The sequence below is a fragment of the Athene cunicularia genome (genome assembly GCF_003259725.1).
Source record: "Athene cunicularia isolate RWA chromosome 11 unlocalized genomic scaffold, athCun1 chr11_part1, whole genome shotgun sequence".
Taxonomy (NCBI): domain Eukaryota; kingdom Metazoa; phylum Chordata; class Aves; order Strigiformes; family Strigidae; genus Athene; species Athene cunicularia.
In genome coordinates, this window is record NW_020799113.1 from 8,414,870 (window position 1) to 8,425,836 (window position 10,967).

The 10,967-nt window shown below is 40.2% G+C and overlaps 1 protein-coding gene and 1 long non-coding RNA gene across 2 annotated transcripts in view; one reads left to right on the forward strand and one right to left on the reverse strand.

The window, feature by feature from the left end:
* The window catches only part of CHST8 (carbohydrate sulfotransferase 8), a 148,038-nt gene that overhangs the window by 127,210 nt on the left and 9,861 nt on the right, over nucleotides 1-10,967 (reverse strand). The window lies entirely within an intron of this gene.
* Nucleotides 1,190-4,752, forward strand: LOC113484275. Its single transcript, XR_003399198.1, has 3 exons — nucleotides 1,190-1,653; nucleotides 3,309-3,496; nucleotides 4,605-4,752. It is a non-coding gene; the product is annotated as an uncharacterized LOC113484275 (long non-coding RNA).

Genomic DNA, 10,967 nt, shown 5'->3' on the forward strand with positions numbered 1-10,967 from the left:
AAGTGCTCCAGTTTTTAAAAAAAGTGCAGTTTTGTTCAGTGGGGATTGTTCAGGAGAGGAAATGATCCAAAAAGATGTATATTTATATGTGAAACTATTGTGTTTGTATGTAGAAAAATAATGTTGTGTTGATTTTTTTCTCCTGTGGGTTTTGTTGGAGGTTTCAGTGGAGAAAAAAAAAAAAGAAAAAACTTCTGGGGGACAAAATCTAGTGTTTGGTTCTTGGAATCCAGTTACCTTAAAAATAAAATGGTTTTATTTGTCTAAAAAAGTCTTTAACCTGTTCTGTTCGCCATTTTAGCTAATAAAATGATTTATTTATAGGTTCAGAAATAAGTTTAGGGAACAAAACTGATAGTTAAGCCTGCCTCAGGATCCCATATAGCTCAGCAGACAATTAATACTGCTTACTGAAAGAGTCACCCTCCACTCTTCTGCTAGTAACAGCCACAGTGATTTAAGCCACTGTGTTTATAAAAAATAATTAAAACGTACATCTTCAGAGAACTGTTGCATAGTTTTAATATTAATTTGACAAATGTAATCCCTAAGAATGAGCCTTATCACTGAAATAGCAATAGAACTTTTGGGGTGTTGCTAAGCAGTATTGTAATTACAGAGTTTGGGTATAAATTACTCTTGTGTGTGAGAGGAGGCAATGGCTCATGAAAATGCATTAACCTTTCACATCGGGGTGAGACGATGTATATTCACCTCGCTCCTGTAGGTACCAACTTCTTCCTGCAAAGATTCACCTCAATTTCCATACGAGGGGAAAAGATTGTAAAATCAATAAAATCATTATGGCTGTAGCTGATGTACTTTAAAGAAATCCTTGTAAGCAATGTGCATTATTAACACCATGAGATAGGTCTGTGCTTACAGGCTTTGCTGCCAGTCAGCTTCCCAGAGACAAATACAACCACACAAACCCTCTGGTCTGCGAAGTGTCTGACAAGTGTTTACACGTTAACATTCATTAGAAGACTCGGTCAAGCAATTCATGCTTGATTAATTGATTATCCCATGGTGACAGTTCATTTTTTGAAATAGCTGCCAACCGGAGCAGGACAGTCAGACCAATGACAAAAGACATTGATGGACAAACACTGGACTTATTGAGTAGCTGCTAGAGTGATGGACTGGCATCTACAGAGTTTAATCAATGCCTCAAAGACATGGCAACACTATAAAGACTGTTTATTTCTTTTCTGCGAATTTATGAATTGTTAATGCAGTCAATACATATTAGCTTTGTTTGTCATTTGGTTAAAATGCAATTTGAATTTTCCAAGAGTTGCCTTAATATCAGTTTTTGTACAGTGAAATTTATGAGTCCTTACAGATTTATAAGGTTTTATTAATGGCTAGAAAGCCATGCATAATTTCTGACTTTGTTTATTCCAGCATTACAGAATTAGTAAGAGTTGACATTGCAGGGCTTATTGAATAAATTCATTTCCTTGGCAGTGTGTGCATTTTGAATTTTCTTGAGTTAAGCCAGAAAAAGTGAATGCATCAGCACAAGCTAGTAAATAGCAACTGCACTGCAAGAGGATTTCAAGCTAGAGCAATGCAAGGAAGAAGCTCTAAACCAGAGCAAATTATCCACAGACAGTAAATGCGTTGGAGCAGATCATCCCTTGCCTAATGGTACTGAAGTCCATTGAATTACCCAGGAGACAAGTTTGGACCAATATTAATTTGCAGCAGATGTTTGGCTAACTAATTATTTGAAAGAGCTTGAGTGTATTGTGATATAATTACTTGATATTGCAGCATACTGCTTTCAGAGCTTGTTTTTGTCTTATTCTTGCAGTGGAAACAATAATGCAAAAGTCACCCTGTAAGTTTTCTAAAGGATCATTTGCTTTTGAGACTATAAGCCAACAAGAATCCCAGATCATGAAATGATTGCAGCTTACAAGTGAAGTCACAAACTGACTGACCCAGCCCACGGGCAAACATTATTTTGAGCCTTGATGAGACAAATTTTCAGAGAGCTGCTCTTTTTGCATCACCCACCTCCATTCCTCTCCCTCCTCGATATCCTCTTTCCTTGCACATTGTACATACAGGTGACAGGGCAGCACAGTGCTGATACTGCAGAGGTGGTTCTTTGTTCCTTCTGGATACCTTGCTGCTGGGAAGCTGCCCAGGAAAGCTCACATCTATCCTGACAGCCCTGACTAAAGATTTGAGCTTGTTCTAAAGTCAGTCGGAGTTACCACTGAGTTCAGATGCGATTTCCCCTACTGTTTGCTGTTGCCTTGTGAATTCCAATAAGATTTCTCAAACGGATCCCAAAGCTCTATGATTTCAGCAACTGCCTGTAGCAGTCTTCTCTACGCGTCTCACTTTTTTGCATCACCATGTCACATGTTTCTGTTCTGTTTGAACCCATCAATTTCTGGTCTTTGTCCTCCCTGAAATTCTAACCATGCAACCACCACAAGCTGCTCTGGGCATAACTGTGATGCCACAATATTAAAAAAAAAAAAAAAAAAAATTCAAATGAAGAGCAATGAGAGGCATTACTCTGTATGTCTTCTGAATTATGAGATTGTTCGAGAGTCACAGAAGAGAATTTTATGGAGAGAAATTTTAAAAATTGGGCTGCTTTGCCAAAGTAGAAGGAGCTCTGCAAGTAATATGAGTGATGCTGGGTTTAGGGCATAACCTGACTTTTACTAATGACTATATTGAAGAAACTTAACCTGATAGTAGTTTATTCCACAGTAGACTGCCCTGCATTTCCTCTGAATCATATAATCCTGTCCATTGCTAAAGACAGGATATTTAATGGATAGATGGGCTGCTGATCTGAGCCACCATAGCAATTCCTATATTCCTATTAACAGAGGCTGCTGTCATTTCAGTGACAATTAGCAGGCAAATCCTATTACAGGAATAAGATCACCTAATCCTCAACTCTGGTACATGCTATTCACTGTGATAGGTGTTTAATTATAAGACTTCTGCAGGCTACAATGCTTTGTGCAAAAAATCCAGAAAATCCAGAATTTTTCAGAAGACTTCACTTAAAAATGACAAGTTAGACATCTGTTACTTCAAAATTATTACTCCAACCCTTTTAATTCACATAACTACGTTTTGTGCCATTCAGAGTGGCTTTTTACAACTTATGGAAATGTAGGAAAGCCAGCAAGGTCTGAAGTGTTACTAGCAATTTTCCTCTCTGCTGCATTTTTAACTTGTTTACAAAGGTAGAAAGCAAGAAAAAGATACTTGGTGGGAGCCCACCAGGTACATTATCCACTCGGTGGTTTGATCCTTTTATTCATTAGGTGTAGCAAAGAGAGAGGAACATTGCAGGAGTGAACATGAGAGAGCCTGGTTGCACGCTGCAATGCATCCCGTCATTGAACGGCCCATCACCATGCTCCAAGAGCCCTTCCCTGGGTATTGCAGCTTGGTACACACTGAAGAGTGGGGCAATTACTCGTCAGTGAGGAAATGCAGGTTTTATTTAATGGTAGGTACTGACTTGGGGCTTCTTGTTTGGTTGTTTTTTGTCTTTCTAATAGAAAAAAGGCTAATTCCAAGGAATATGAAATCTAACCAAAATAAGATGAATTAAGGGCAACCTGTACTTTCTGTTCAGTTGGGGCATAGAACAATTTTCATGAAGGATGATGATACATTTTAGAGGAATCCCTTACACTCTTGCATCAGCTGTCTTTGGACATGTGTAGTTTGCATAATAAATCTTGCACTTTGTCCCCTGTATCTAGCTCTTCTTTATGTGACTCTACTCTTCAGTATTTGAAATTTTGCAAAGTATTTAGCACTAGCATAAATCTGCTTCCCATAGTTATCAGTTAGAGCTTTATGGTACGAGATTGAGATCTTACTTTTTCTGTTGTTGTTGCTTTGGAAAATGCCACCTAACAAGTCTACGTAAAAACCTTGACCGCAAGCAGAGTTTGGCCTTAAAGACTGCACCATAGTGCTGTCCATGTAATGTTAGTAAGGACTCTCAATATCAATGCATTTTAAATTCTGTTCATTATCATTTCTATTTCACAGAGCTAGAATAACTACTGTGAATCTCTGTTCCCATGATATACATGCTTTTTCCAGACTTCTATTGTACTTAATAGTTCCCTGGATTAATGTAATTGTGAGTTGGGGGCTCAGACTCCTGAAGGTGTTCTGTCTTGGGGTGATGCTCTTTCCAGTTACCACAATTAAATCTCAATTACAACAATGAAACAAAACAATTAACAGTCCCTAAAAAATTATTGTTATCCCTTTTCACAAAAATCTATTTATTTTTTGAGCAGCCTATATTACTGTTGTTTCCTTCATTCTTCCCCAAAGCCCAGGATATACTTTCTCAGTAGCTCTTTCAATTACAAGTATCAGTATTATGATTCTTTCTCATGCTTTGTGTTTTGTTATCCCAAGACTCTAAATCTGTTCCTTTTCTCTTCCCTGTTATCTTTAACATCTTTATAACAAAAGTGCTGCAAAAGCTATTGGAGAAAGATCAGTCTGACAACATCATTCTTTGCAGCATGGTAGATTCTGAATAGAGGCTACCAGCTCTGTTATATGAACTAGCATTCTCTTTAACAAAGGAGGATAAGCATCAGAAGCATCTGGGGAAAACCTCTGATTCAAAGTGCTGTGCTGTGAATATGAATTTTAACCAGTAATAAGAAAAAAGCAGAGTATCATCTTTAGTAAGCTGAGTTCAACTCTACTGAAGCACAGGGGCTGAAGGAACTGATAAGTACTTGGGACACAATCCAAAAAGCAAGTAAACGGAAAAGTTCCTTGTGACTTCAGTGGTCTTTGAATCAGGTTTTCTAAAGATATTTTTAAGGCGCTTATGTACATGAAACTTCACCTGTGTTAGGAGCTAACATAATAGTTGAGCAAACCAGGTATTTATGTGCATGAGTGGATAAAGCTGTCCTAGAAAGATCCATGTGCCCAATGCACCAAAAAGCTGAAAGCAGAGATGTTGGACCCTGCTGAGACTGACCACTGATGCTTCTGGGTGTTGAAGTGGGAAGGCTCTAACTCGCCTGTAGGATTGCTCAGATACTGTCCCCGTCCAGTCACGCCACTTCCATAAGGGCTGGCACTGTTGTCTGGGCAGAGGGACAGTGGCTGAACTGACTTGAACTGCCGCTTAAAGGACGAGGTTGCCATCAGCTGTAGCAGAGGCTGTGTGTATTACTGCTGCATCCTTTTGGGGAGAAGTTGAATTTTAAACCAAATGTGATTCTGAAGCTTTGGTTATTTCCCCAGATACATCTTTCCCTTTCTGTTGTTTCAGATACATAAATAAATGTTAGAAGAAGAGATCTGAAAGATTTACTTTTACAAGGGAGGTTAAATGTGGTTGCCACGAACAGCTGGAGTGTATCTAACGTGCTGCTTCTCTGTGCCTGGCCCCCATGGAATTGTACACAGCGCTGCTCACTCCTGGTGTGGTGGATAAGCAGTGTGGGTAAGCACAGAGAGGGGAAGAGAAAAGCTACCTGAAGAGTCATCCTCAAAAGTTCCCTGAATAAAGACATAACAAATACTGTATGTGTCCTGAAGAAAATGTGGTGCTGGGTTTTTTCCCCTTGAAGCTGAGTGAGGCTGCAAAAAGGGCCATTAAGTGCAGGCACATTTACTGCTGACCCTGCTCCTGTGCTGGCCCAGTGAGATCATGAAACTTTTTAGCTGTTTGGTTATTTGTGTCTGGTGTGGAGCACTCCTAACATTACACATCCAGGAACGACTCTGCTGCTTTACTTCCATCTCCTTTTGGAGAGATCATTTCTGTTTTGTTTTCAAACCAGGTGCCTAGCTTCAGCTGCATTTCTGGTAATTATACCCTTAAAACAGCAGTTTCGACCTTCATTAAGTCTGTGAGCCTCAGAAATTATTCTGTGGACATATGGACCTCTTTATATGGAGGTTTGCTAAGTGTAAGCTTCCTTTCCTTACCTTTTTTTTGGGACCTTTTAGTTACCTTAAAAGCAATTCATAGACTTCCAGGGGTTCACAGACCGCACTGATTTATTGACAACTACTGCACTAAAGTGATGCCAGGGAGGGAGAAACAGCGGTGCCAGAGCTGTGCTCACAGATCAGATCCACAGTGTTTCTGAGCATCCAACATCTGGGCTGCTTTTGCAAAAGTAAAGCTGGCAAACGTGCCTATGAGGCAGCTGCACAAGACTGTTTATGCATTGCCTCTAGAATAAAATTTTGTTGGGGAGAGATCCCTATATTGCATCTTCAGGCTGTAGGTATACAATATTACTATCTAGAAGCTGTTGAATTTTAAGCGTAAGGTTTATTTCCCATGGCTTGTACCCATTGCATGGTAATGTTTTGTTGCGGGAAATAGTATCTACCAAGCCTCTGTGTAACATATGTGGCACATCATTTTGTTTGCCATGTCCAGCAGAAAAGCAACTGTCATACTTTTTCACTTTACTGCCTTCAAATAACCTTTCCAAAAGCTAATTTCCTTGTAACGCATTCTCCAGTAATTTTAAATAGGCCAACATAAACTGCATGTAATTTGCAGTTTTGCTTTCTTTTTTGAAGCACCTGAGCTAGACTTTTTCATAATGAAATTGGTATCTAATTTAGTACCCATATTATTCTAATCACAGTTAACAACTTTAAGTTTGCATACCAAGTGATCGTGCTTTCACATTATTCAAAACCAGTTTATATCTGGTGAACTTCTGATAATTTTTTTCTTTAGTTTCCGACAGTTATTTAATTGTCTTGTTAACACGGATCATTTGATTTTATATCAGATTAAACTGCGGTCTTGATGGTTCGTTTTTGCAATATGCTGTGTCGACAGAAAGGTACAGAGAATTTTAATGGATATATATCTTATTAAATTGAGATTTCATTAGCATATCATGTTAATACTCTTTTCAGTTCAGTAAATTTGTGTGGCACTTAAAAAACTATTAGCTTCTCTCTAAAGCTTTGGATAAACATTTTGAAGTTGTATGTTGGAGTTCATTAGGTTTTGTATGTGCCTGTATGCAACAACTTGGTTTTGACTTTTGAAAATTGTCACTGATAGGAAGGTGCTGCCTCAGCAGCAGTACAGTGGTTAGTAGGTTATCCTGCAACATAGCTGATGGTTGTTGGGCTTGGGAGTGGGTTTTCTGGTATACATGTTTTATGAAAAGAAGGCATTCTTTGGCAGTAATTATTTTGTTTAGGACTATCATGCTTGAGGAAGGAATTATATCTTTGCGTTAATAAAATTCTCTAACTAAAAATAAGTCACATTTTTTACATCTGCCACTTCATATCAGATAGGTCTCCAAAAGATGCGTTCGTTGCTCATGCATCATGGAAAGCAGAGATGAGAGCTCAACACAGCTGAAGAGCAAACTGTATTTAATTCCATGTCTAGAAGAGAGAGATGGTTTACTTTATAAATATTAGATTTCCTCTGAAATGCCACTTAAGCAGACTATGTCAACATTTTGAATTGGTAGCTAAACTAAAAAAAGCTGGGAAAAGAACAAATTGAGATTTTTTTTTTTCTTTTTCCTGCTGTAGTGTTGCTTACCTTTCAGTGTGGAACATTTTGTTTAATCCAGAATGTTTTATTCTGGTTTGGAATGTTTTAAGCTTTATTCTTTTTCTTTTCCCCCAAGAAATGAAATTTTACAAAAATTACATTTCAAATACAGTTATTTAGAAAGATCATTTTTGGTTGAAGCAACACTTTTCAAATTACCTATTTGAAGATTAGAAAGTGTTTGCTGGCTGCCTGGTGCTGGTGAGAAAGCTTCCAAGCTTTCCCTGGACTACAGATAGCGTTATCAGAGGGCACTGCCCCAGGGTATTGATTGAATGTAAGCAGTAGTACCCATAGATAAGCTTGAGTGGTATTTGTTTTAAACTCTGAATTACCAGGGCCAGCCAGTGACACAAGCTATTTGGCATTTCCATATGGCACTCGTGATACAGCCTCGCTGAGTAACATGCTAACTGCAATATGTTTCAACAGCTTTTGAGCAGTCAATTTTTAAAAAACAAACTGCAATGTATTAAGTCCAGGAAATGCAAAGATTAAAACTAGAAAAGTTTTTTTCCCCTGAGTATAAATAACTTACAAGACAGATTTGATTTGAGGAAACATCTTGTATTACCTTCACTGCCTCTGAGAATCCTGCTGGTATCGGCTGTCTTGTCAAGTTATATTTGACACTGACACCACAGTGGCCCACTGTGAGGATGGAGAGACTTCCAGTCTGCTTTTATTACTACTTCTACGCTGAGGGATAGAACCCCTCTCATCTTTAGTCCCTGATGTTGCCCAGAGATTTGTGCAGTTATTAAACCTGTTGCAGAGAAAAGGAACCAGCTAAATCAATCAGCTCTCTTCAGTGAACTCATTAGGCACTACCCAGGCCTGCTGCTAAGGGAGAGGGGACATTTTAGCCCCATGGATTAAAATAGCAGGGCGAGATAACAGAGCTTGAAAACGCAGTGTAGAACTATTCCTGTGTATTTTGCACACACGTTTTCTGCCTGACGTGGTCATCATGCCTCAGTGGCTCTGAGCCGTTAGGTCTGGCTTTGGCTGGACAGGCTTTCACTGACTTTCCGCCGTGATGTAGTGATGCTGCCCAGGGCAAAGCATGACGGCAATGTGAGCGCTGCGCGGAATGCCGCATTACAGCAACTGGATGCTGTGACACTTTCTGTCCATGATACTACCAGACCATGTTGCTTTTCAGCTTGCTGTGGGACACTGGTTTTTGTCTGCGGCAGCAGCCCTAACAGGAGTCGATGGTCATTCCTACCACATGAGTGCAGTCTGGTGTTTGGCAGTGAGTTTGCTTTGGCTGTGAAATCTGTATTTAATAGTCTATCCTAATTTTCTCCTCCTTGTGAGAGGAACATTATCGAGAAACAACTTGTGTATTGTCCCATTCTGTGTCTAAAAAACCCGCTTGGCCACCCACACCTGAGTTCCCATTTCCCCTACAGATGCCTGGCAGCTGAGCCATAGCTGTGGAGAAGATGGACACAACCACCCAAATGCAGCTATGCATTCAAGAAATCTCTGGGTTTTGAAATTCCTGCCAGAGAACATGTCAGCTTGCTAGATAAAAGAAATAGAGACAGGTTCATGCAACTAACCTAAGAAACTGCAGTCATTACATGCAGCTTATCTAATGAGTGCTTTGTTTAGGGAGCAAAGTCAAAGCCAGGAAACAGAATTACCTTTTCCTGGGATAAGCCTCAGGGCACCTTTTCCATTGAGATGGTAAATATTTTGCCACTATCAAGACCAATGTTGCTGTGCTTGCTTCCAGTTCTTCTGAATGGCTACAAGAAGATGGCTTGTCTGGCTAATTACGAGCTTTTCTCATAGCAAATATGGGCCAGTGTTAACAGGATGAGCTTCAACAAGGCTTGTATTAGAAATAGGGTGACCAGCAGAAGCAGGGAGGTGACAGTCCCCCTGTACTCTGCACTGGTGAGGCCACACCTGGAGTGTTGTGTCCAGTTTTGGGCACCTCAGTACAGAGAGATCTCGAGGTGCTGGAGCGAGTGCAGAGGAGGGCAACAAAGCTGGTGAAGGGCCTGGAGAATAAATCCTGTGAGGAGCAATTGAAGGAGCTGGGACTGTTTAGTTGGAAGAACAGAAGGCTGAGGGCAGACCTCATCACTCTCTACAACTCCCTGAAAGGACAGTGTAGAGAGGTTGGTGCTGGTCTCTTCTCACAGGTAATTAGTGACAGAACCAGAGGGAATGGCTTTAAACTGCAACAGGAGAGGTTTAGGCTGGACATTAGGAAAAAAGAGCGGTCAGACAGTGGGATGGGCTGCCCAGGGAGGTGGTGGAGTCATCATCCCTGCATGTCTTTAGGGTGTTTAGATGAGATGTTGGGGGATATGGTGTAGGGTACTTTGTAGAGTAGGGCTGATGGTTGGACTCGATGACTCCAAGGGTCTTATCCAACCCGAATGATTCTGTGATTCTCTGAAATAGGGTTTTTCATGGAATATTAACAATTTTCCCTTCACTTGAATGTTTTTACAGCATCAGTGTTTGGTTGCTAACAGGGCAGAAACTCAGAAACAGTTAAATAATGATTATTAACATATTCAGAATTCTTGAAATGCTATCCCAGCAGTTCTTTGTGAAACATTTTTCATTATAATCGTATGACTATCTGTTTGTGGTGGCACGGAGGACTATGATCAAAGTGGCTGAATGCTGTAAAAATGCCTATAAATACACCCTTCTGAACTCAGTAGGAGCCAGCATTTGACTTACACTCCCTAATTTGAGGAATTTGAAATCTAATTAACATTAAATTGCAACAAAAATAGACAAATATCAAGAGACAGAAGGATGCCTTCACTGCTTAAGGTAGGGACAGGGCTGGAAGCAGCACGCTGGGATGAGGGAGGTGAAGAACGATGGCAGTGTGCTGTCTGCTGTGTCCCTGAGAGGGAGGCTGCAGATGGCTCAGTCCTGCTCCCCAGGCTGCGTCATGTGAGATGTTTAAAAGTCAGAGTTTTTTCCCCTACCCAAAAATGTAAGTAAATAACCAAAAAAATACAGTGAGGCTAATGCTGCAGAAGTTTCTCCCCAAAGCCCCAAAGTAAAGGAGGCAGGAGGCGCCGAGATAATAGCTGCGTGCAGTGAGAGTACTGCTGCTGATCTATTCAAAATCACTCAGAGCAGAAAGGAAAATCTTCACACTTGGAAGGGGCTGTGGTGATGGCACATCCAGGACTAATGTGGAGGGTATATCAAGTACAATTCAGCCTTTGAAGTTAAAGGAGAAAAAAGAGTAAAATTCACTTGGTGTACCCTAGGTCTCCAATTTCTAATCTGTGATTTCATAGAGGAAAGAAATTGTGTCACTGAACTCCTTTTAGGAACCGTGTCCTTGGCTTATTAACTCGCTTTATACGTTGTCCAATTTGGG